This window comes from Cupressus sempervirens, chromosome 11, assembly GCF_028749045.1.
Source record: "Cupressus sempervirens isolate cs-2001-9-10 chromosome 11, ASM2874904v1, whole genome shotgun sequence".
Taxonomy (NCBI): Eukaryota; Viridiplantae; Streptophyta; class Pinopsida; order Cupressales; family Cupressaceae; genus Cupressus; species Cupressus sempervirens.
Window position 1 is genome coordinate 381,982,768 of NC_143128.1, and position 26,025 is coordinate 382,008,792.

A 26,025-nucleotide genomic window follows, 5' to 3' on the forward strand; every position below is an offset into this window, starting at 1 on the left:
TACATATCTAATAATCAATGTTCAAACACCAGAGAAAGAATTGAAAATGTGGTTCGATGAAAATATCAAGGATGTTGGTGAGCTATCAGTCAAGTATGTTTCACTGTCTCTTCCAATAATAAGAATGACAATTGGTGATATACGTGAATAGACCAACCACAATCCTCATGCTCTGAACTGCATGCTAAAAGCAACTACTATAGATATCAACACAGACAAGATCCCCTACCCACCTTGCCCCGACCAAATGAGAGGAAAGTAATGTAAGAAAAAGTTATCTCAAAATGAAATGAACAACGGTATCGTGTGAAATACAAAAAGGAATTCAAGGAATGCGACTACAAGTACATGGTGGGCATACAATTACAAGATCGCAATGGTGAGTTGTGGGCAACAACATTTGATGGAGCAACACAACTGATTGACATACATGCAAATGCATTGCGAGAACTACAAACTAGAAGTTTGATCATAAATGTGACAACAAATTATTTATTTGTAAAAATGATGGATTACCTAGTTAGGCTCATGACATTTTCAATGTAGTGTGTACAACACTCCATGTGTGGCATAAAATTTGTAAGCACCTAGGACAAACAAAAAGTAGTTAGCCAAGATCCATAACAGATACAATCAATTCAAGCAAACTTGAATTTCTAAAATATCCATTAGAATGGTTTGTCTAATGAAGGATTATCGTTAAATCCTACTTTATTCTCTCTAATCCTATCTTACTTCTGGTCAAAGACTTTGGTGAGTGGGAAAACAAAACTGTAGTACAAACAAGGTTGTATTATTTGATTTAGCCCATTCATAGCAAAGATTTTTGGTTCATATTTCCAAATTTATGCACGCCTTTCCAAACTCAATGCAAGTCTTTCAAAAAAATCTTCGTATAAGAACTAATGAAAAATCACATGAGCCAAGAACAATGAAAGCCTAGAATAGATTTTCATAAAAGGTTTTTAGCAAGACTTGATTGACGAGTTGCAGAGTAAATGTAAAGACCTGTGAAGCACATATGATGAGGACTCCCACTTATGTAATAATTTATGGCAATAATTTTTGAAAGCCCTCCTGAGCCCTTCACTTAAAAGAATATCTTGGTGGGGGAGATTTCTTCAAAGGTAAGTTGAGCATTGGTTATCACTTACCCCTGACCCTCCAAGTTGTGTTTTCAACATTGATTCTCAGTCTCTATCGCCCATGAACAAGAAAGCACATTTTTTAGAGATATGTAGTCTTCAGGGTGTTTGCATGTAGTAATCAGACTATGCAACACATCCTTCAACTCAAGATCTTTGAGTTCACCAAGAGATGACATTCCATGTTTCCTTTTGTTTCTACTTCCAAATGTTTTTTTATCAAATCTCTTTTGTACATATCCCGTGACTAGTGCATATAACTATATGAATACTCAAAAAGAGGTGGTGTACTCACAAGCAGTATGAAGCATATATGCAACTAACAAAAACTTCCAAATTTGACATGCACAACTATGTAATAACACATCATGGTCATATGAAAACAAATAATATTTCTTTTACTTCCTTCAAAATAATAGCCAAAAACGATAAACATTTCCAATCAAGTTTTTGATTTCGAAAAAAATTCACAAGTAGGAGCATGAGGAAAATCTGGTGGGCTCTCACCCAGGTGAAATCCTATCGACTAATTATTTTATTTTATTTATATATATATAAAATAATTTAAAAATTAAAAAACGGAAAGTGATCCAAGTCACATATTGAATATGGTGAAAGTAAGGAGAATTAGGTAATTTGTTTAGGTAATTTTAAACCAAAAATTATAGTTAATATTTTTCTATTAAGAATATTGACAATTTATAGGTTATAAAGAAAAATATAAGTTGGAGAATCATTGCTGGTTTAAAATGGTTATAGAGGAAAGTTCAAAAAAAGGAAAATGAAAATTGTTATTTTTCTTGTTTCTACTATATTAACATAGGAGGCACCTAGTTTTATTAGAAATGAGATGTAAATATCATATTTCCAACATGATTTGAACTTGAGATATCTCTTTCAAGAATACAATTTCTTTCGTGTTACAATAACTCAGGTGTATAATATGTTGATGAATTAGAACACCAAATGGATGAGTTAATGGGGACATTAACATGTAAGATTGTTTAGGAAATAGAGAAATATGTGAGAAAAAAATTCAAGACAACCATGTGGACAAAATGAATTGGATGTAAGAAAGCATACCATATCAAAGAGTCTAACCCACTTGAAATATTTTTAAAGCAATTGAAATGCAAAATTCTTGACAACCTAATTAAGGACTAGCTCGCATCATCTTAGATGTGAGACTAACAAATGGAAAAGCCTAAGGAGGAGTGAGAAATTTGAACAACAAAGGCGTTAGAGAGACACAATGGAGTGTGCAACCAATAATAGTATTTTTATCAAGGACAAAAGGCAACCTAAAAGTTTATAGCTTAAGCTCCTTGTTTAAGGAGATGAAGCTAGACAAAATAATAATTCTTTTACCAAGATCCACATTGAATTGTTCAACCAACTTACAAGCAATGGGGCCACCATTGTGATTAGTACGTGTGTTAAAGTGAGACCTTTTTATGGATCTAGTAGACATTGAAAATCCTCTTAAGCTCAAAACAACACTTTTCACTAACTTTTTTAAATCTAAAACTAGTTTTAATATTTTATTATTTAATCTTGCCTAATTTTATTCTTCTAATTCTTCATAATTAAAGAATTTTATAATATTAATTAAATTCTATTATTTGGGATTCACCACTTAATTTGTTGGTCAACTGTTGGTGTTTTTATTCCCACCAAGATACAACCATGTTGCTTATGATATTGAGCTTGTGCCTTTGTTGATCCAATGTGCTTGTGGGTTTGGGCCTTCACTTTGCTAAATGAGAAAGAGGTCTCTCATTTGTGGCCTTATTGGTTCATAGCTTGGGTCAAAGACATTTCATGTAGAACCAAAGGGTGTGTCGTGTCAGCATTGTCGATCACAATAAATTTTTTACTAGGAATGTATTTTTTAAAACCCCATTATTTACCCTTATCAATTAATTTTTACCATTCTTCTATGATTAAATAATCATCAAAATATCCTTTAAAATGAGGGGTTTTAAATCATTATCAAAAGAAAAATGGAAAACTTTGACCTGTGTATGCAAAAGAATGTTGCCCTCAAGAAGAGGACTTTAGTTACTATGAAGCATCCTTGCAATGGTAATGTTAGCCTCTCCCTAAGTCCCTTTGTTTTAGCATGTTTTTTGAATTTTGAATTTCAAACGGTCATGTCTTTCTTGTCCAAGGTGGGAGATTAAAGTAAACCCTAGTTGTGATATAAATGTTTTAAATCCCTCTTTGAGTTCTAATCCTTCGATTATGGGTTTTCCTTTGCAGCATGAGTTAACCCCTATTATTTCTTTGGTTTTACCTTACCTATAGTTATATCTTATTTGGTTTGGGTTTGTCAATTATGTCAATCTTAACCCAAGCAAAAAGCTATTTTGAAACCTTTCGATTTATTTGAGATCTATGGCTCTTGCTCCGTCGCTATGCAAAGATGTAGTTTCTTTATTTTTTGTCACAAGGCGAGCTTGTGACACTTATCAAGTGGTGTAGAAGTTGATGAAAGATTAAGCCCATAGCTCCCAAAAATCACCTGCATGCAAACATCTATCACAGAAGAGAGAAGCAAAAAGCTATGGAGGTGATTATTGGGAGCTATGGGGTTGATCTTTCATCAACTTCTACATGGTATTAGAGCTCTAGATCTTCATGTTGGTGTTTTGTTTATGAGAAATTTTTCTTGGCTTTTAGATTTGTGTTTTTTCTTTCAGAGGGTTCCATTATTCAAAGTTTTTGTATTGAATTTGGGGGTCACCATTTTCAATGCACTTTGAGCCCAAAAAAAATCACCATTGAACTTAGAGGGCACAAAAACCCCTATTTTCATATAAAATTTGTCCAATTTGGACATGATTGGAATTTGAGGCTAAAAATTATTGCTCCCAAATTTGGCACATATCCCGAGGTGTCAATTATCTAATTCTTGGCACGATTCCCAAGGTATTAAGTTTCTAATTTTTGCATACAAACAAAGGTTTTTTTTAATTAAAAAATTGAAAAATTTGAAACATTTCTCAAGGAAGAGATTTTGTGATTTTTGCACAAAACTCAAGATTTTCTGGCATGCAAATTAAGATTTTGTGTGCATGTAAATTGAGACATTTTTGTATGGAACTAGCATGCTTCTTGGGGCAATTTTAGTGTTGGTGGGCACACTTTTTGAGGCACAAATCCCATGGCAACAATATTTTTTCTTTTCTAGCACTTTTTTTGGACTTGCATGTGGTTTTTTGGCCATAACTTGCTCATCTAGACTCTATTTTTTGATCTAAAAGAAGTGCCAAAAAGATGATTTCGAGCTCATTGTGATGGTGTAGTTTATTTGCACTTTTGATGTTGTTTGGTCTCTTTTTTATTTCGGGGGTACCACCCTCGAAGCCAAAAATGCCCTTATATTGTAAAAGGTGTCGGCTGCTATTTTTCCTATTGGACAACTTATTCTAGCCCTAATTTTGTAAGTTGTAAAGCTTGTATAAAAAGGCTTAGGGTTAGGGATTTCATGATCTAATGTTGATATTGTAGCTTCTTGCAGTGGTATTGAGTTGTAAGGGATTATGGATTGTAATCAAGTTGTAATCACTAGATAATAATAATATTGGACGTGTTGTTGGTGGACATAACCTAGGGATTGGGTGAACACGTTAAATCTTTGTGTCTTTTGTTCTCTTTTATGTGATCTACTCTTTTGTAATATTGGTTAGATTTTCATGTAACTGTTATTTCTATCTGAGGTTAATCCTAACAAACACTAGGACACATGCTTTATATATTTCTCTCTGTAAAATATTTGGCATGGATGAACAAGAACATGTCCTAGCATCCATAGTTTTCATGATGGCCCAAATTTTGCAATATGGAATGAGCTACATATTTGATTTTGCTTCCTATTTAGCCGAACAAATACACAATGGTTTAATTGGCATCAACAAGGGTAAAGTAGGCAAACCTTTTAGGTAGTACTCTTTCCTCATGTATATGTTCTTTTTTAAAGGTATTTATGTCGTTGGAGGGTAAAAGCACAAAGCTCTGTCACCGTTTGTGATATCTTGTACCGTTTCGACCGAAACTCTTTCGGCTGTAATGGCTCTGGTCGTACACACGTGGCAGTTTTGCAAGCCTACGTGGCGCATACTGTTTCGGCTGAAACTCGTTCGGTCGAAAGGGTTCCAGCCGAAACTCCGAGCTGAAATAAAAACTGCCACAAACCTCTAGCGGCTATCATTGTTATTGTTGCGATTCTTGGATGTTTGGAGAGCGGGTTAAGGGTTTCGGCCGTAACTGGTTAGTGGTTTTTCCCTCCCCATTTTTTAATAGTTTTTAAACGTATTTTTTGATTAATAGATGTTAATCGTACTTAAAATAGTTATTTTTGACCTATTTTGTGAGTGAAATGCTTAAAATTGTTTATTTTTTAATAGTTTAAATTATTTTAATTATTTTAGATTATTTTAGAATGATATTTAAATTAATTTGTTAGCAAAAATGTAGTTAAACATGAGATAAAAACGTAGAAAAACAGTAATTAAAAGTGTAGAAAAACATTAAGTTAAAATATAGAAAAATATTAGGAAAAATATTAGGTTAAAATATAGAAAAATATTAGTTAAAAGTGTAGAAAAACATTAGAAAAAACATTAGGTTAAAATATAGAAAAACATTAAGAAAAATATTAGGTTAAAATATAGAAAAACATTAGGAAAAACATTAGGTTAAAATATAGAAAAATATTAGGTTATGAGGTGAACATGTAGAAAAATATTACTAAAAACTTTAGCAAACCTTTAGGGGACATTATTCAGTTTCTAACATAATCTGATGGATCTAGAGGTGAAACAATAATATCTTATGGTGAAATTAATTTTGACATTAAATACACATTCTAACATAACCCTGTATTAACTACAATCATAACCCATACCACATTCTAACCATAACATAGGCCCTCTACTAACCGAATGAACCACACTTAGATATTGATAATGTTCATTTTAACAACTAATTATTTTTAGGTAATAATGAGTCTTACATTACCAAACAACACATTAAGATCACTTATGTCAACTGCGTTTTTCAATACGTTATCCATACATGTGTGTCTTAATGGGACATAGGAGTCGTAATAGGTCATACTATTTTTTATAGGTTCTAATAAGTCTTAATATGTATTATTAGGATATAATAGGTCTTATTAGGTAATGATGATTCTTACATTACCAAACGACACATAACGACCTCATGATACATTTCTAGGTATTTTTATCCATATATATGTTAAGGGGACCTAGGGACTCCTACTAGGTCATTACGTCTATTATAGGTTGTAATAGGTATTCATATGTTTACTAGCACATAATAGGTATTGTCAGGTAATAATGAGTCTTACATTACCAAACAACACATTAAGATCACTTATGTCAACTGTGTTTTTCAATACGTTATCCATACATGTGTGTCTTAAGGGGACATAGGAGTCGTAATAGGTCATACTATTTTTTATAGGTTATAATAAGTCTTAATATGTATTATTAGGATATAATAGGTCTTATTAGGTAATGATGATTCTTACATTACCAAATGACACATAACGACCTCATGATACATTTCTAGGTATTTTTATCCATATATATGTTAAGGGGACCTAGGGACTCCTACTAGGTCATCACATCTGTTATAGGTTGTAATAGGTATTCATATGTTTACTAGCACATAATAGGTATTGTCAAGTAATAATGAGTCTTACATCACCAAAACTTCCGAGGGTCGTAACTTTTCACCCCCCACCTTCGTTCTTCTTGAAATTCTCGACAACGTGGATTCATGAGGAAATGTTATCCCCGTGGAAACTCGCTCCTTTCTTCCTATTGGTGCCTTTTGAGTGCCCCATAAGGCGCATTCTTAATGTCAGAGTGCTCTTTACTTGCTCGTGCATTCTGGGTGCTCCATAAGGCACGTTCGGAGTGCTGGATAAGGTGCATCCCAAATGAGGTGCAACCTGATCCATGCCCTAAGGTCAGGACGCAACAGTTTCATGTCGAGTGTGATCATACCAGCGTTAGTGCACCGGATCCCATCAGAACTCCGCAGTTAAGCGCGCTTAGGCCGAAGTAGTACTGGGATGGGTGACCTCTCGGGAAGTCCCGGTGTTGCACCCTTCTTTTACTTCTTAGATCGTGTCGTCGTTATATTTGCACTACTCTTTTAGTTCTCGAAGCCCATTTTCGATCGCGCGTCCTCGTTCCCCAATTCAACTTCATTTTGGGTCCCCAAGCCTACTTCCGACTCCGGGATCGAAACTTGGTGTGTCTTTCTTCCTGTCCTGGATGAGTTGCATTCTAGATGACGGACACGATGTTAAAATGATGTTCCTCAACAAAGTGATCCCCGTGTGGCTAAAACAGTCGATACAATAATAATGCGTTCTTATGATGGACAGAAGCTTATACGTTACAACTCATGGTATTCGAAAACTTTCGAGGGTCGTAACTTTTCACCCCCCACCTCCGTTCTTCTTGAAATTCTCGACAACGTGGATTCATTAGGAGATGTTATCCCCGTGGAAACTCGCGCCTTTCTTCCTATTGGTGCCTTCTGAGTGCCCCATAAGGCGCATTCTTAATGTCGGAGTGCTCTTTACTTGCTCGTGCATTTTGGGTGCCCCATAAGGCACATTCAGAGTACTGGATAAGGTGCATCCCAGATGAGGCGCAACCAGATGCATGCCCTAAGGTGAGGACGCAATAGTTTCATGTCGGGTGCGATCATACCAACGTTAGTGCACCGGATCCCATCAGAACTTCGCAGTTAAGCGCGCTCGGGTCGGAGTAGTACTGGGATGGGTGACCTCCCGAGAAGTCCCAGTGTTGCACCCTTCTTTTACTTCTTAGACCGTGTTGTCGTTATATTTGCACTACTCTTTTAGTTCTCGGAGCCCATTTTCGATCGCGCATCCCCGTTCCCCAATTCAACTTCATTTTGGGTCCCCAAGCCTACTACGGACTCCAGGATAGGAACTTGCTGCATCTTTCTTCCTATCTCGGATGAGTTGCATTCTAGATGATGGACACGATGTTAAAATGATGTTCCTCAACAAAGTGATCCCCGTGTGGCTGAAACAGTCGATACAATAACAATGCGTTCCTATGATGGACAAAAGCTTATACGTTACAACTCATGGTATTCGAAAACTTTCGAGGGTCGTAACTTTTCACCCTCCACCTCCATTCTTCTTGAAATTCTCGACAATGTGGATTCATTAGGAGATGTTATCCCCGTGGAAACTCACGCCTTTCTTCTTATTGGTGCCTTCTGAGTGCCCCACAAGGCGCATTCTTAATGTCAGAGTGCTCTTTACTTGCTCGTGCATTTTGGGTGCCCCATAAGGCATGTTCGGAGTGCTAGATAAGGTGCATCCCGTATGAGGTGCAACCCGATGCATGCCCTAAGGTGAGGACGCAACAGTTTCATGTCAGGTGCGATCATACCAACGTTAGTGCATCGGATCCCATCAGAACTCCGCAGTTAAGCACGCTTGGGCCGGAGTAGTACTCGGATGGGTGACCTCCTGGGAAGTCTCGGTGTTTGCACCCTTCTTTTAATTCCTAGACCGTGTCGTCGTTATATTTGCACTACTCTTTTAGTTCTCGGAGCCCAATTTTGATCGCGCGTCCCCGTTCCCCAATTCAACTTCATTTTGGGTCCCCAAGCCTACTTCTGACTCTAGGATAGGAACTTGCTGTGTCTTTCTTCCTGTCCCAGACAAGATGCATTCTAGATGACGGACACGATGTTAAAATGATGTTCCTCAACAAAGTGATCCCTGTGTGGCTAAAACAGTCGATAAAATAACAATGTGTTCTTATGATGGATAGAAGCTTATACGTTACAACTCATGGTATTCGAAAGCTTCCGAGGGTCATAACTTTTCACCCCCCACCTCCGTTCTTCTTGAAATTCTCAACAACGTGGATTCATTAGGAGATGTTATCCCTATGGAAACTCTCACCTTTCTTCCTATTTGTTCCTTCTGAGTGCCCCATAAGGTGCATTCTTCATGTCGGAGTGCTCTTTACTTGCTCGTGCATTCTCGGTGCCCCATAAGGAACGTTCGGAGTGCTGGATAAGGTGCATCCCAGATGAGGTGCAACCCGATGCATGCACTAAGGTGAGGATGGAATAGTTTCATGTCGGATGCGATCATACCAGCGTTAGTGCACTAGATCCCATCAGAACTCCGCAGTTAAGTGCGCTTGGGTCGGAGTAGTACTGGGATGGGTGACCTCTCGGGAAGTCCCGGTGTTGCACCCTTCTTTTACTTCTTAGATCGTGTCGTCATTATATTTGCACTACTCTTTTAGTTCTCAGAGACCATTTTTGATCGCACATCCCTGTTCCCCAATTCAACTTCATTTTGGGTCCCCAAGCCTACTTCTGACTCCGGGATAGGAACTTGCTGCATCTTTCTTCCTGTCCCAGACGAGTTGCATTCTAGATGACGGACACGATGTTAAAATGATGTTCCTCAACAAAGTGATCCCCGTGTGGCTGAAACAGTCGATAAAATAACAATGCATTCTTATGATGGACAAAAGCTTATACGTTACAACTCATGGTTTTCGAAAACTTTCGAGGGTCGTAACTTTTCACCCCCCACCTCTGTTCTTCTTGAAATTCTTGACAACGTGGATTCATTAGGAGATATTATCCCCGTAGAAACTCGTGCCTTTCTTCCTATTTGTGCCTTCTGAGTGTCCCATAAGGCGTATTCTTCATGTCGGAGTGCTCTTTACTTGCTCGTGCATTCTCGGTGCCCCATAAGGAACATTCAGAGTGCTGGATAAGGTGCATCCCAGATGAGGTGCAACCCGATGCATGCCCTAAGGTGAGGATGCAACAGTTTCATGTCGGATGCGATCATACCAGCGTTAGTGCACCGGATCCCATCAGAACTCCGCAGTTAAGCGCGCTTGGGCCGGAGTAGTACTGGGATGGGTGACCTCTCGGGAAGTCTCGGTGTTGCACCCTTCTTTTACTTCTTAGACCGTGTCGTCGTTATATTTGCACTACTCTTTTAGTTCTCGGAGCCCATTTTCGATCGTGCGTCCCCGTTCCCCAATTCAACTTCATTTTGGGTCCCCAAGCCTACTTCTAACTCCGAGATAGGAACTTGGTGCGTCTTTCTTCCTGTCCCGGATGAGTTGCATTCTAGATGACGGACACAATGTTAAAACGATGTTCCTCAACAAAGTGATCCCTGTGTGGCTGAAATAGTCGATACAATAGCAATGCGTTCTTATGATGGACAGAAGCTTATACGTTACAACTCATAGTATTCAAAAACTTCCGAGGGTCGTAACTTTTCACCCCCCACCTCCGTTCTTCTTGAAATTCTCGACAACGTGGATTCATTAGGATATGTTATCCCCATGGAAACTCGCACCTTTCTTCTTATTGGTGCCTTCTGAGTGCCCCATAAGGCGCATTCTTAATGTCGAAGTGCTCTTTACTTTCTCGTGCATTCTGGGTGCCCCATAAGGCACGTTCAGAGTGCTGGATAAGGTGCATCCCAGATGAGGTGCAACCCGATGCATGCCCTAAGGTGAGGACGCAACAGTTTCATGTCGGGTGCGATCATACCAGCGTTAGTGCACCGGATCCCATCAGAACTCTACAGTTAAGCGCGCTTGGGCTGGAGTAGTACTGGGATGGGTGACCTCCCGGGAAGTCTCGGTGTTGCACCCTTCTTTTACTTCTTAGACTATGTCATCGTTATATTTGCACTACTCTTTTAGTTCCCGGAGCCCATTTTCGATCATGTGTCCCCGTTCCCCAATTCAACTTCATTTTGGGTCCCAAGGCCTACTTCTGACTCCGAGATAGGAACTTGGTGCGTCTTTCTTCCTGTCCCGGATGAGTTGCATTCTAGATGATGGACACAATGTTAAAACAATGTTCCTCAACAAAGTGATCCCTGTGTGGCTGAAATAGTCGATACAATAACAATGTGTTCTTATGATGGACAGAAGCTTATACGTTACAACTCATGGCATTCGAAAACTTCCGAGGGTCATAACTTTTCACCCCCCACCTCCGTTCTTCTTGAAATTCTCGACAACGTGGATTCATTAGGAGATGTTATCCTCGTGGAAACTCGCGCCTTTCTTCCTATTTGTGCCTTTTGAGTGCCCTTGATTATCTTTGCAAGCATTAAGTTGCTCTTGTTTAGAATGTATTAGGGAATCTATTTTAGTAGTTGATAATAGAATGGATGTTGGATCAATGTGATTTTTGGTTTACTATTAAACCAGAATCATATTGCTCTAAGTGTGTTGTAATAACCTCAATGGAATCATATTTCCCTATCGAGGAAAAGGGTTCAATGGGACCCGCATAGTGGGTATCTTGATTTTGTCATTCTTATAGGCTTCCAGGAGTAAGCCTAATCCCAGGGGGGGGGGGGGGGGGGGGTGGATGTAGTGCCTACCCCTAGTTCACATTTTTGCTAACATTGTTGAACTCTTTTAGAGCTAGTATTATGTTGATGGTTAGCAGCATTGTTTTGAGACTATCAGATATTGTGCGATGGATTCAGTTGATATGTGATGAGATTACTTAGGCTTTACATTTCATGTATGCATGATGATTATTTTCAGTGTTTGCAGTTATTAATGATGATTAGTAAGATGATTTATTATCATATGTGTTTTCTTATGGATACTTACCCCATACTTGCATGTGTATGGTGTGTGTGTTTGTTCTTATGTATGACATGTTTGATGTGGTTAAGGAAGGGAGTCGTAATCACCTGCTAGTCGGGATCTACACGATGCACCACTTCCTGCCATTGCCTATTTAGTTTAGTATATATTGTGCTTGTACATGCATGGTTTTTATGCAGGTTGCAGGTACCGGGTATCGACTTCCCTGAATTGCCAGGATGAGCGTACCCTATCACATTATCTCAATGATAAGAGAGGGGAGATAAATTCTCAAGTCTAAATCCCAACCCTTTAAGCCATTTATTCTAATTGAAAATTAGGACAAGTATCCAAGTTGAGTACCCTCTGAATACGTCGAATGACGTAATTCGTGATATTAACCCTTGGTTTGATTTTGTATGTATTTTGGCTATGATGGGTTTTCATATTTTTACCTTGTGAGTCTTTGGAGTATTTTCTATTAATTAAGCCTAATTAAAGATTTAATTAATAGTTTAATTAAATGGAAAATTAATATGATATTTTAATATTTATTTTATTTAATTAATTGAAAAATTAATTAAATAAAATAATTAAATTTGAAAATAAAAGTTTAAAGTTTAAATTTGGAATGTGACAATATTTATTTTAATAATAATATATTTGGAGTTCATTTTTAAATGAATGACTAAATAATATTATTATTAAAGCTAATAAATATTTTAGCAAATTAAGATTTGGAAAATGAAATTTAAAAGTGGAAAATATATTTAAAATTTATTAAAAGATTCTAAATCTCATGTGATTAAAATATAAATATATTAAGATTGAAAAGTGAAATTATTAAAGTTAGTGCATGAGATTTAATAAATAAATAATTTAAATTGGAAAGAGTAAATTAAATATTGTGCATTATTTTAATGTTTGATCACATAGGAGTTGGCAAATTCTTGAGAGTTGTCATGTAGACAACACAGGGGTTTGCACTCTAAGAATGCATAAGTTGTCTACACTTAGGAGTTAGCATTTTATTTGAGCACATGGTGTCTACAACCTTAAGACTTATCTAGAAGGTTGGAGAAGACTCATGCTTGGTTGTCATGCTTATCTTCTAGTTGTTTCTAGAGACACTCTAGATGCATCTTAGAGGCCTTTAAATAGAGGCTCTCCTAGTGTGTTTGGACAAGCTTAATGGAAGCTACAAGCTACAAGCTACAAACTTTAAGCTAAAAATGGAAGCTTCAAGCTTACATGCTTATATTCTTCTTCATGCTCATATGCTTCTTCATGCTCATATGATTCTACATGCTCATATATTTTTACATGCTCATATGCTTCTATATGCTTCCATGCTTCTTCTAGCACTTCTAGTCACTTGGAGGATTTGGTTGGCTTGGATCTTGGAGGAATTGCGAATGATGGAGAAGGAAGGGATTTTCTATGGACTTCTGAGGTATGGAAAAATTAGCATCAGTGTCCAGGTGCACTCGTGATATTCGCATATTCTCTTTGCACTATTTCTCTTCCTGTCTTCATCGTGCTTGTTATATGTGTCTGAATACACTTTGTGATTGAATTTGCAATTTGAAATTGGAATCTAGATATTTTATTTGGTTGAGAAGAAAACAATATAAAAATCCTAGATCCAATTAAGGAAGAAATTAGATCTGAATCGGGTTTGGGTTCGAATTTATATTGTGAAATTAGATAGACAAGATTTGAAATTAAAATAAAAATTCTAAGTTGAAAATTTGAGTGGTTAGATGTAATCTTTCTATCAATTATATTTTCAGATGTGTACGGACAAACCTATTAGATGGATGAATGGGTAAATTTAGAGAACAATTACTTTTTAGGAGAAATTCTTAATTCATTACAAACTGTCCTATCACTGCCCCTTGGATAGACTCGAACTCAGTCATTGATAACTTTTTATCGTGATCAAATTTATTTGATCACTCTAGTTAGAATCGGCGCAACTTGGCCCTCTCTAACATATTTCAATTTTAGCCCGATTCAATAGTTCATTTAGGAGATATGGCCCTTGTACTGGGACTGTTTTATTTAAGGACAGATATTTCTCCATTTCCCATAACCAAGAGTTCTTTATGCTTAAACTTCACAAAAATAATATATCAAAGCATGGAATGATTTAAAGATATTATTGCAATCTTCCCTTAGTGAAATCTTATTAATATGCATTAGTTTTATATGATTTATTATCTAATCTAATTAAATCAAATTTAATTAAGATTAGTTAATAGTAGAAGAAGTGTAATTAATTATTAGTTAATTTAAGTAAATGGATTTTTAAATGAGAGAAAATTAAAAGAAAAGATATATTAATAAGTGGAATTAAATAATTGAATTATTAATGAGATCATTATTTAATGGATAAGATTATTAATGAGTGATGGTATAAATAGTTTTAACGAGACTAATTGGTCGAGATAGAGGAAAGGAAATTCATTATATTATGATTAAATCAGAATCATCTCTTGAGAGAACATTAAATTATAATAATTCAAATATTTACCCTTAGTTGAGTTTAGAAAGGTTGATTTCAAAATATTACGAAGATTATACTATTTAAACGGGATAACTATAGGGTTAAAGGAAGTCTTCTTGCTTGATAATAATCATTGAGTTATCAATTAAGTTATGCAATAGATTGATTAATTGAAAATTGATAAGCATTATTTTGATAGTTTAAAATAATCAATCACTACGAGTAATTGCACCTATCATTTAAATATAAAAATGGGTGGAATCAGGAATCTCTTCTACCTAGAAAATACTTTAAATTTGAAAATAGTAGTTGACTTATAACTTATAAATTATAATTAGTTAAATATTAACCAATGAAGTTTGAAGGGCTTCTTTAAGATCAATCAATAATAGTTTTGATGAGTTTGTTATTTATTAATGTTTGTTGGGTCTAACAAACTATTAATAAATAATGGTGTAGATAGTTATCAATAAATTTGATTAGATTTAATCTAGTAGAGATTACTTAATGATTGAAGTTTTGTAAAAGATATTAAATTTTGGATTTAGATTATAATTGATTTTAATCAATTGATATTCATTGAGTTGTCAATATAATTATATTATGCGATAGAGTTTTAACTTGAAATGATTATCATTAATACGAAATTGTTAGGAAAATATTAGTATGACGAATGTGGTCATTATGGATAAGATTTCCAAGATAACTTATTATTATTATTGAAATATTAATATTTGTGTATTGGATTGAAGTTGACTTTTACGTACAAACTATTGTTAGTTAATAGTCAACTGATATTATTTAGGTTGATGGTATGGTTGTGTAATTATTAATTAAATCAATTGGATTTAATTAATAATTATGTAATAGAGATTTAATTGATATAATTCTTTTAACGAGATTGTTAAAAAAATATTGATATCAAAGTTGATAAGTCTTATTCTAATGACTTGAATAATGACTTAGATATTTTAACGGATATTAGTGACGATTTAATTATTATAATGATTATAATTAAGAAGCTTAAGTGTTAGAGATATTTAATTGAGTTTTAACCATTAGAATGTTAAAGAGTCATGGATTGTGTACCTATGTTAATTGATTGATTTAATTGATCATTGTATTAAAGTTATAATCTTCTATTCGAAGATTGATAATTGGCTCTCTTATAATTTAATGAATAATGATCCTCTAATTATGTTGAAAAGTGGAAGTAACATTAAAGAAGAGTTAATCAATAAGAATTTGGATCTTAGTTAAATAAAGAGAACAAGTTAATTAAGGGTCAATGATGATCAGTTTAATGAGTAAAGTATTTACCCTTAAGTTATTCTTAGAATGTAATTTTAAATAATGGAAGGATTATGTTATCGGGGAAACAAATAGGTTGACGTGTAGGTCAAATGAAGAACCTTACACATTTATATTTGAAACGAAAACTGAAGCTCTACACATTATTCAGCTATGTGATTTTAATAAACCAAAACATGTGTTTGCATTGTGTATTCTATATGCTTCTTGTTTTGGGTTTTGGGTTGACTAGTGTTGACCAGTTATAGGATGTCTACGAGAGGCTCAGGGGTTATGATTGTGATGTCATGATGATGTCTTAATTCTAATCTTTATAAACCCAACCATGGTTATGTGATGGTATGCTCTATGAGATGATTGTATTACTGATTATTATTGCTTATCAGTCTTCTTGAGTGAAGTTGAGTTATTTGTATCTAAGACATTGGACTTAATCATTTTTGAGTCATCGATCAGTTATCCTTGGATTATTTTTCAGTCGCCATGATGGGACTAAGATGTTGATTTATTTCTTGATGATGTCATGTTGTGACATGTTTGACTCAACCATTTTGGAGTCTTTGATCAGTATTGCTTTGAGATATTCTTGGTTGCTTGTTAAGAACCAATGGATATTGTAATTTATATTGGAGATTATATTTATGAGATTTATTTTGTGGAGCTTTTATGTGTTCTTGGATGGGAGAACCATCTTATTATCAGGTTGCCTATTAAGGAACCAAGTTTGATCTTTATGAGTGTTGTGGTATGGGACACAACTATGGATTTATGTGCTTAGAAGAGGTTGTCTAGGTACATGACTATGGGAGTGGCTTGCATAGGGGTCTGGGGCCCAAAGTGGTCAGTACCAGGGTAACCTAATGCAAGTTATGTAATAAGTGATAATCTAGTAATTAAAATTTATGGGGGGAAAACACACTAAAAAGATAAGTTAGAGATATTTAAACCACCCATGCATGAGAGAAGTGCCTCATCTTCTTGAGAGGGCTTCTTGGTTTCCACATGTGCCACGTTGAGGGTCCGGGGTTCAGAGTAACTAGTCCAGGGTAACTCAACGCTTGAGGGTCCGGGGTCTAATGAGAGACCAGTCCAGGGTAACTCAAGTAGCCATGTGATGACACTCCCTAGTATGTAGCCTAAGTCTCCTCTATAGATTTTATGTACCTCTAGTGGTGTACTTATTATTGTGCCTCTGGGATTAGATGTCAATTTTGTGATTGGAACCTTTGACTTAGTATACCTTTAGGATTCCTGGACTTATAGAGATATGTTCTATGTGTTATGGATAGCTTGTTTGGGACTTGAGATTATCTCCTCAGCACGGTGGGAGTGGACCACTTAGGTACCACGTGGTCGGGTGGTAGTGTATTTCCACTCTTATCATTTGAGATCCATCTGAGACACCGTGGCTAATGCATTCTTGGTTGGTATTTATCTTCATTCTATTCTTGGATCATTATGATAGATGATATACCTTATGATGGATGTATTTACTGGTATGTTTCTTATATTGATGATTTGCATATGTTAGATGATGTTATCTTATGTTTTACTTTGCATGTTAGTAGGATGTTTTAGGAGTGAAATTCCTACTATGTTAATACCGATGATCTCTTCGATGCTTTGGAATGTTACGCACGGAGGGATGGCTAGGATCCACGATGGTCTAATGATGCTATTTACGGTTAGGAGGGACCGTGCACTTAGTTATTTATGTTTGTGATATATGGTTATCTTTTATGATGGATGTTTATATCTTTTGAGATGATGTATCATGTATGACATGTGGTTTCATTTATGTTATTGCACCATGGTTTAGAGTTAGTATGATGATGTACTTTCTTTACATGGATATTTATTCTTTTAAGCCTTTCATACCTTGTATCATGTATAGTGGATGATTGAGCTAAACTAAAATGTACTTACAAAAAGGACACTTGTATATGGTTTAAGAATGTTGGAAGTATCATTTTTATTTCATGAGGATGTAATGATAGATGAATAGTTAGTTTAGATGTAATTCAACGTTAGGGGATCTTTAAAGAATGTAATCTATTATGTTATGTTTACTTTAAGTTGGATGTTACTATTGCTTTCGCAGACGTTATGAAAGGTTTTACTTTCATGTTTTAAAAAAAAAATGTTTGACAAACTTTAGGTTAATTCTTTTGGGTCCCTTGGCGGGGCATTACACTCATGGTATTCGAAAAATTTCGAGGGTCGTAACTTTTCACCCCCCACCTCCGTTCTTCTTGAAATTCTCGACAACGTGGATTCATTAGGAGATGTTATCCCCGTGGAAACTCGCACCTTTCTTCCTATTGGTGCCTTCTGAGTGCCCCATAAGGCGCATTCTTAATGTCAGAGTGCTCTTTACTTGCTCGTGCATTCTGGGTGCTCCATAAGGCACGTTCATAGTGCTGGATAAGGTGCATCCCAAATGAGGTGCAACCCGATGCATGCCCTAAGGTGAGGACGCAACAGTTTCATGTCGGGTGCGATCATACCAGCGTTAGTGCACTGGATCTAATCAGAACTCCACAGTTAAGCGTGCTTGGGCCAGAGTAGTACTGGGATGGGTGACCTCTCGGGAAGTCTCGCTGTTGCACCCTTCTTTTACTTCTTAGACCGTGTAGTCGTTATATTTCCACTACTCTCTTAGTTCTCAGAGCCCATTTTCGATCACGCGTCCCTGTTCCCCAATTCAACTTCATTTTGGGTCCCCAAGCCTACTTCCGACTCCGGGATAGGAACTTGCTACGTCTTTCTTCCTGTCCCGGACAAGTTGCATTCTAGATGACGGACACGATGTTAAAACGATGTTCCTCAACAAAGTGATCCCCGTGTGGCTGAAACCATCGATACAATAACAATGCATTCTTATGATGGACAGAAGCTTATACGTTACAACTCATGGTATTCGAAAACTTCCAAGGGTCGTAACTTTTCACCCCCCACCTCCGTTCTTCTTGAAATTCTCGACAACGTGGATTCATTAGGAGATGTTATCCCCGTGGAAACTTGCGCCTTTCTTCCTATTGGTGCCTTCTGAATGCCCCATAAGGTGCATTCTTAATGTTAGAGTGCTCTTTACTTGCTCATGCATTCTGGGTGCCCCATAAGGCATGTTCAGAGTGTTGGATAAGGTGCATCCCAGATGAGGTGCAACCTGATGCATGCCCTAAGGTGAGGACGCAACAGTTTCATGTCGGGTGCGATCATACCAGCTTTAGTGCACCAGATCCCATCAGAACTCCGCAGTTAAGCACGCTTGGGCCGGAGGAGTATTGGGATGGGTGACCTCCCGAAAAGTCCCGGTGTTGTACCCTTATTTTACTTCTTAGACCGTGTCATCGTTATATTTGCACTACTCTTTTAGTTCTCGGAGCCCATTTTCGATTGCGCGTCCCTGTTCCCCAATTCAACTTCATTTTGGGTCCCCAAGCCTACTTCTGACTCCGGGATAGGAACTTGCTGCGTCTTTCTTCCTGTCCTGGACGAGTTGCATTCTAGATGACGGACATGATGTTAAAACGATGTTCCTCAACAAAGTGATCCCTGTGTGGTTGAAATAGTCGATACAATAACAATTCGTTCTTATGATGGATAGAAGCTTATACGTTACAACTCATGGTATTTGAAAACTTTCGAGCTCCATCACTTTTCACCCCCCAACTGCGTTCTTCTTGAAATTCTCGACAACGTGCATTCATTAGGAGATGTTATCCCCCTGGAAACTCGTGCCTTTCTTCCTATTGGTGCCTTCTGAGTGCCCCATAAGGCGCATTCTTAATGTTGGAGTGCTCTTTACTTGCTTGTGCATTCAGGGTGCCCCATAAGAAACGTTCGGAGTGCTGAATAAGGTGCATCCCAAATGAGGTGCAACCTGATGCATGCCCTAAGGCGAGGAAGCAACAGTTTCATGTCGGGTGCGATCATACAAGCATTAGTGCACCGGATCCCATCAGAATTCCGCAGTTAAGCGCGCTTGGGCCGAAGTAGTACTGGGATGGGTGACCTCCCGAGAAGTCTCGGTGTTGCACACTTCTTTTACTTCTTAGATTGTGTCCTCATTATATTTGCACTACTCTTTTAGTTCTCAGAGCACATTTTCGATTGAGCATCCCCGTTCCCCAATTCAACTTCATTTTGGGTCCCCAAGCCTACTTCCGACTCCGGGATAGGAACTTGTTGCATCTTTCTTCCTGTCCCGGACGAGTTGCATTCTAGATGACGGACATGATGTTAAAACAATGTTCCTCAACAAAGTGATCCCCGTGTGGCTGAAACAGTCGATACAATAACAATGCGTTCTTATGATGGACAAAAGCCTATACGTTACAACTCATGGTATTCAAAAACTTTCGAGGGTCATGACTTTTCACCCCCCACCTCCATTCTTCTTGAAATTCTCAACAACGTGGATTCATTAGGAGATGTTATCCCCGTGGAAACTTGCGCCTTTCTTCCTATTGGTGCCTTCTGAGTGCCCCATAAGGCGCATTCTTAATGTCAGAGTGCTCTTTACTTGCTCGTGCATTCTGGGTGCTCCATAAGGCACGTTCATAGTGCTGGATAAGGTGCATCCCAAATGAGGTGCAACCCGATGCATGCCCTAAGGTGAGGACGCAACAGTTTCATGTCGGGTGCGATCATACCAGCGTTAGTGCACTGGATCTAATCAGAACTCCACAGTTAAGCGTGCTTGGGCCGGAGTAGTACTGGGATGGGTGACCTCTCGGGAAGTCTCGCTGTTGCACCCCTCTTTTACTTCTTAGACCGTGTCATCGTTATATTTGCAATACTCATTTAGTTCTCTGAGCCCATTTTCGATCGTGCATCCCCGTTCCCATTTTCAACTTCATTTTGGGTCCCCAAGCCTACTTCCAACTCCGGGATAGGAACTTGCTGCATCTTTCTTCCTGTCCCAGACGAGTTGCATTCTAGCTGACAGCCACGATGTTAAAACGATGTTCCTCAACAAAGTGATCCCTATGTGGTTGAAATAGTCGATACAATAACAATGCGTTCTTATGATGGACATAAGCTTATACGTTACAACTCATGGTATTCGAAAACTTTCGAGGGTCATAAATTTTCACCCCCCACCTCCGTTCTTCTTGAAATTTTCGACAACGTGGATTTATTAGGACACGTTATCCCCGTGGAAACTCGCGCCTTTCTTCCTATTGGTGCCTTCTGAGTGCCCCATAAGGCACATTCTTAATGTCGGAGTGCTCTTTACTTGCTCATGCATTCTGGGTGCCCCATAAGGCACGCTCGGAGTGCTGGATAAGGTGCATCCCAGATGAGGTGCAACCCGATGCATGCCCTAAGGTGAGGACGCAACAGTTTAATGTCGGGTGCGATCATACTAGCGTTAGTGCACCGGATCCCATCAGAACTTCGTAGTTAAGCGCTCTTGGGCCGGAGTAGTACTCGGATGGGTGACCTCCCGAGAAGTAGCGGTGTCGCACCCTTCTTTTACTTCTTAGACCATGTCGTGGTTATATTTGCACTACTCTTTTAGTTCTCGGAGCCCATTTTCGATCTCGTGTCCCCGTTCCCCAATTCAACTTCATTTTGGGTCCCCAAGCCTACTTTCAACTCCGGGATAGGAACTTGCTGTGTCTTTCTTCCTATCCCAGACGAGTTGCATTCTAGATGACAGACACGATGTTAAAACGATGTTCCTCAACAAAGTGATCCCCGTGTGGCTGAAACAGTCGATACAATAACAATGCGTTCTTATGATGGACAGAAGCTTATACGTTACAACTCATGGTATTCGAAAACTTCTGAGGGTCGTAACTTTTAACCCCCCACCTCCGTTCTTCTTGAAATTCTCGACAATGTGGATTCATTAGGAGATGTTATCCCTGTTGAAACTCACGCCTTTCTTCCCATTGGTGCCTTCTGAGTGCCCCATAAGGCGCATTCTTAATGTCGGAGTGCTCTTTACTTGCTCGTGCATTCTGGGTGCCCCATAAGGCATGTTCGGTGTGCTAGATAAGGTGCATCCCAGATGAGGTGCAACCCGATGCATGCCCTAAGGTGAGGACGCAACAGTTTCATGTCGGGTGCGATCATACTAGCGTTAGTGCACCAGATCCCATCAGAACTCCGCAGTTAAGCGCGCTTGGGCCGTAGTAGTACTGGGATGGGTGACCTCCTAAGAAGTCCCGGTGTTGCACCCTTCTTTTACTTCTTAGACCGTGTCGTCGTTATATTTGCACTACTCTTTTAGTTCTCGGAGTCCATTCTCGATCGCACATCCCCGTTCCCCAATTCAACTTCATTTTTGGTCCCCAAGCCTACTTTCAAATCTGGGATAGGAACTTGCTGCGTCTTTCTTCCTGTCCCAGACGAGTTGCATTCTAGATGACGGACACGATGTTAAAACGATGTTCCTCAACAAAGTGATCCACGTGTGGCTAAAACAGTCGATACAATAACAATGCATTTTTATGATGGACAAAAGCTTATTCGTTACAACTCATGGTATTCGAAAACTTTCGAGGGTCGTAACTTTTCACCCCCCACCTCCGTTCTTCTTGAAATTCTTGACAACCTGGATTCATTAGGAGATGTTATCCCCGTGGAAACTCGCGCCTTCGTTCCCATTGGTGCCTTCTGAGTGCCCCATAAGGTGCATTCTTATTGTCGGAGTGCTCTTTACTTGCTCGTGCATTCTGGGTGCCCCATAAGGCACATTCGGAGTGCTGGATAAGGTGCATCCCAGATGAGGTGCAACCCGATGCATGCCCTAAGGTGAGGATGCAACAGTTTCATGTCGAGTGCGATCATACTAGTGTTAGTGCACTGGATCCCATTAGAACTCCGCAGTTAAGCGTGCTTGGGCCAGAGTAGTACTGGGATGGGTGACCTCCCGGGAAGTCCTTGTGTTGCACCCTTCTTTTACTTCTTAGATCGTGTCGTCGTTATATTTGCACTACTCTTTTAGTTCTCGGAGCCCATTTTCGATCGCGCGTCCCCGTTCCCCAATTCAACTTCATTTTGGGTCCCAAAGCGTACTTTCGACTCCGAGATAGGAACTTGTTGCGTCTTTCTTCCTGTCTCGGACGAGTTGCATTCTAGATGACGGACACGATGTTAAAACGATGTTCCTCAACAAAGTGATCCCCGTGTGGCTAAAACAGTCGATACAATAACAATGCGTTCTGATGATGGACAGAAGCTTATACGTTACAACTCATGGTATTCAAAAACTTCTGAGGGTCGTAACTTTTCACCCCTCACCTTCGTTCTTCTTGAAATTCTCGACAATGTGGATTCATTAGGAGATGTTATCCCCGTGGAAACTCGTGCCTTTCTTCCTATTGGTGCCTTCTGAGTGCCCCACAAGGCGCATTCTTAATGTCAGAGTGCTCTTTACTTTCTTGTGCATTCTGGGTGCCCCACAAGGCACGTTCGGAGTACTAGATAAGGTGCATCCCAGATGAGATGCAACCCGATCCATGCCCTAAGGTGAGGACGCAACAGTTTCATGTCGGGTGCGATCATACCAGCGTTAGTGCACCGAATCCCATTAGAACTCCATAGTTAAGCACGCTTGGGCCAGAATAGTACTATGATGGGTGACCTCCTGGGAAGTCCCAGTGTTGCACCCTTCTTTTACTTGTTAGACCGTCTCGTCTTTATATTTGCTCAACTCTTTTAGTTCTTGGAGCCCATTTTCGATCGCGCGTCCTCGTTCCCCAATTCAACTTCATTTTGGGTCCCCAAGCCTACTTTCGACTTCGAGATAGGAACTTGCTGCATCTTTCTTCCTGTCCCAGACGAGTTACATTCTAGATGATGGACACGATGTTAACACGATGTTCCTGAACAAAGTGATCCCCGTGTGGCTAAAACAATCGATACAATAACAATGCATTCTTATGATGGACAGAAGCTTATACGTTACAACTCATGGTATTCGAAAACTTTCGAGGGTCGTAACTTTTCACCTCCCTGCTCCCTTCTTCTTGAAATTCTCGACAACGTGGATTCATTAGGAGATGTTATCTCCATGGAAACTCGCGCCTTTCTTCCTATTGGTGCCTTTTAAGTGCCCCATCAGGTGCATTCTTAATGTCGGAGTGCTCTTTACTTGCTTGTGCATTCTGAGTGCCCCATAAAGCACGTTCGGAGTGCTGGATAAGGTGTATCCCAGATGAGGTGCAACCCCATGCATGCCCTAAGGTGAGGACGCAACAGTTTCATGTCGGGTGCAATCATACCAGCGTTAGTGCACCGGATCCCATTAGCACTCCGCAATTAAGCGCGCCTGGGCCGGAGTAGTACTGGGATGGGTGACCTCTCGGGAAGTTTCGGTGTTGCACTCTTCTTTTACTTCTTAGACCATGTTGTCGTTATATTTGCACTACTCTATTAGTTCTCGAAGCCCATTTTCCATCACACGTCCCCATTCCCCAATTCAACTTTATTTTGGGTCCCAAAGCCTACTTCCGACTCCGGGATAGGAACTTGTTGTGTCTTTCTTCCTATCCCGGACAAGTTGCATTCTAGATGACGGACATGATGTTAAAATGATGTTCCTCAACAAAGTGATCCCCGTGTGGCTGAAACAGTCGATACAATAACAATGCATTCTTATGATGGACAGAAGCTTATACGTTACAACTCATGGTATTCGAAAACTTCCGAGGGTCGTAACTTTTCACCCCCCACCTCTGTTCTTCTTGAAATTCTCAACAACGTGGATTCATTAGGAGATGTTATCCCCATGGAAACTTGCGCCTTTCTTCCTATTGGTGCCTTCTGAGTGCCCCATAAGGTGCATTCTTCATGTCGGAGTGCTCTTTACTTGCTCGTGCATTCTAGGTGCCCCATAAGGCACGTTTGGAGTGCTGGATAAGGTGCATCCCAGATGAGGTGCAACTTGATGCATGCCCTAAGGTGAGGACGCAACAATTTCATGCCAGGTGCGATCATACTAGCATTAGTGCACCAGATTCCATCAGAACTCCGTAGTTAAGTGCGCGTGGGCCGGAGAAATACTGGGATGGGTGACCTCCCGAGAAGTCCCGTTGTTGCACCCTTCTTTTACTTCTTAGACCGTATCGTCATTATATTTGCACTACTCTTTTAGTTCTTGGAGCCCATTTTCAATCGCGCATCCTCGTTCCCCAATTCAACTTCATTTTGGGTCCCCAAGCCTACTTCCAACTCTGGGATAGGAACTTGGTGCGTCTTTCCTCCTGTCCCAGACGAGTTGCATTCTAGATGACGGACACGATGTTAAAATGATGTTCCTCAACAAAAAGATCCCCGTTGCTGGAATTCATACTCACATTTGCTCATATTCACATACGCAAAGATCAAGTTTGACCAAAAGTTGACCAGATTGAACCATGGTTGACTTGAGTTGACTAGTTTCAATTTTTTTTTTGAAATAATTAATTGAAATTATTTAATTAAATGGAGTAATTACTTCTAATTAATTAAACAAAGTTATTTAATTAAATGAGAAGCCATTCCTAATTAATTAAATAAAGTTATTTAATTAAATAAGAAAAGTGCCTCTAATTAATTAAAGATTATTTAATTAAATACAAAAAGTAATTATGAGAGCATCTCTCATTTTATTAAATTAAATATCTCAACAAAATCTCTCTTCAGTTCAAAAAGGGAAATTTTAAGTTCACTATTGATCAAAAATGAGTTAAATGAGTTAACTCCTTTTTCTACTCAAATTGAATCAGTTAACTCCTTATTTTACTGAAATTAATTCTGTTAACTCCTTTTAATTTGAAAGTCTCCCTTTATGACTGAACTTCACCTTTAATCCTGATCGTTGATTGAAATTGATCTCAACCGTTGATGAATTCCAGGAAAGTCTACTTAAGAGACCCTCATCTCTTCATTTTGAAAGGTTGAATGAGAATTTGCATCGAATTGTTGCTGGAATTCATACTCACATTTGATCATATTCACATACACAAAGGTCAAGTTTGATCAAAAGTTGACCAGATTTAACCACGGTTGTCTTGAGTTGACTAGTTTCGAAAAGAATTTATAAATAATTAAATAAAATTATTTAATTAAATGGAGTACTTACTTCTAATTAATTAAACAAAGTTATTTAATTAAATGAGAAGCCATTCCTAATTAATTAAATGAAGTTATTTAATTAAATAAGAAAACTGTCTCTAATTAATTAAAGATTATTTAATTAAATAGAAAAAGTAATTATGATAGCATATCTCATTTTATTAAATTAAATATCTCAACAAAACCTCTCTTCAGTTCAAAAAGGGAAATTTCCAGTTCACTATTGATCAAAAATGAGTTTAATGAGTTAACTCATTTTTCTACTCAAATTGAATCAATTAACTCCTTATTTTACTCA

General features: G+C 38.4%; 1 non-coding gene and 15 pseudogenes across 1 annotated transcript; all 16 read left to right on the forward strand.

The window, feature by feature from the left end:
• The first annotated feature begins 7,169 nt into the window (after nt 1–7,169).
• Nucleotides 7,170–7,288, forward strand: LOC149529646 (5S ribosomal RNA; annotated as a pseudogene).
• Nucleotides 7,289–7,886: 598 nt separating this feature from the next.
• On the forward strand, nt 7,887–8,005 carry LOC149529647 (5S ribosomal RNA; annotated as a pseudogene).
• Nucleotides 8,006–8,603: 598 nt separating this feature from the next.
• Nucleotides 8,604–8,723, forward strand: LOC149529648 (5S ribosomal RNA; annotated as a pseudogene).
• Nucleotides 8,724–9,321: 598 nt separating this feature from the next.
• On the forward strand, nt 9,322–9,440 carry LOC149529649 (5S ribosomal RNA; annotated as a pseudogene).
• A 598-nt stretch (nt 9,441–10,038) lies between these two features.
• Nucleotides 10,039–10,157, forward strand: LOC149529650 (5S ribosomal RNA). Its single transcript, XR_016359543.1, has one exon. It is a non-coding gene; the product is annotated as a 5S ribosomal RNA (ribosomal RNA).
• A 598-nt stretch (nt 10,158–10,755) lies between these two features.
• LOC149529651 (5S ribosomal RNA) lies at nt 10,756–10,874 on the forward strand (annotated as a pseudogene).
• Nucleotides 10,875–18,143: 7,269 nt separating this feature from the next.
• LOC149529652 (5S ribosomal RNA) lies at nt 18,144–18,262 on the forward strand (annotated as a pseudogene).
• Nucleotides 18,263–18,860: 598 nt separating this feature from the next.
• Nucleotides 18,861–18,979, forward strand: LOC149529653 (5S ribosomal RNA; annotated as a pseudogene).
• Nucleotides 18,980–19,577: 598 nt separating this feature from the next.
• Nucleotides 19,578–19,696, forward strand: LOC149529654 (5S ribosomal RNA; annotated as a pseudogene).
• Nucleotides 19,697–20,294: 598 nt separating this feature from the next.
• On the forward strand, nt 20,295–20,413 carry LOC149529655 (5S ribosomal RNA; annotated as a pseudogene).
• A 598-nt stretch (nt 20,414–21,011) lies between these two features.
• LOC149529656 (5S ribosomal RNA) lies at nt 21,012–21,130 on the forward strand (annotated as a pseudogene).
• Nucleotides 21,131–21,728: 598 nt separating this feature from the next.
• LOC149529657 (5S ribosomal RNA) lies at nt 21,729–21,847 on the forward strand (annotated as a pseudogene).
• A 598-nt stretch (nt 21,848–22,445) lies between these two features.
• On the forward strand, nt 22,446–22,564 carry LOC149529658 (5S ribosomal RNA; annotated as a pseudogene).
• A 598-nt stretch (nt 22,565–23,162) lies between these two features.
• Nucleotides 23,163–23,281, forward strand: LOC149529659 (5S ribosomal RNA; annotated as a pseudogene).
• Nucleotides 23,282–23,879: 598 nt separating this feature from the next.
• LOC149529660 (5S ribosomal RNA) lies at nt 23,880–23,998 on the forward strand (annotated as a pseudogene).
• Nucleotides 23,999–24,596: 598 nt separating this feature from the next.
• LOC149529661 (5S ribosomal RNA) lies at nt 24,597–24,715 on the forward strand (annotated as a pseudogene).
• The last annotated feature ends 1,310 nt before the right edge of the window (nt 24,716–26,025 follow it).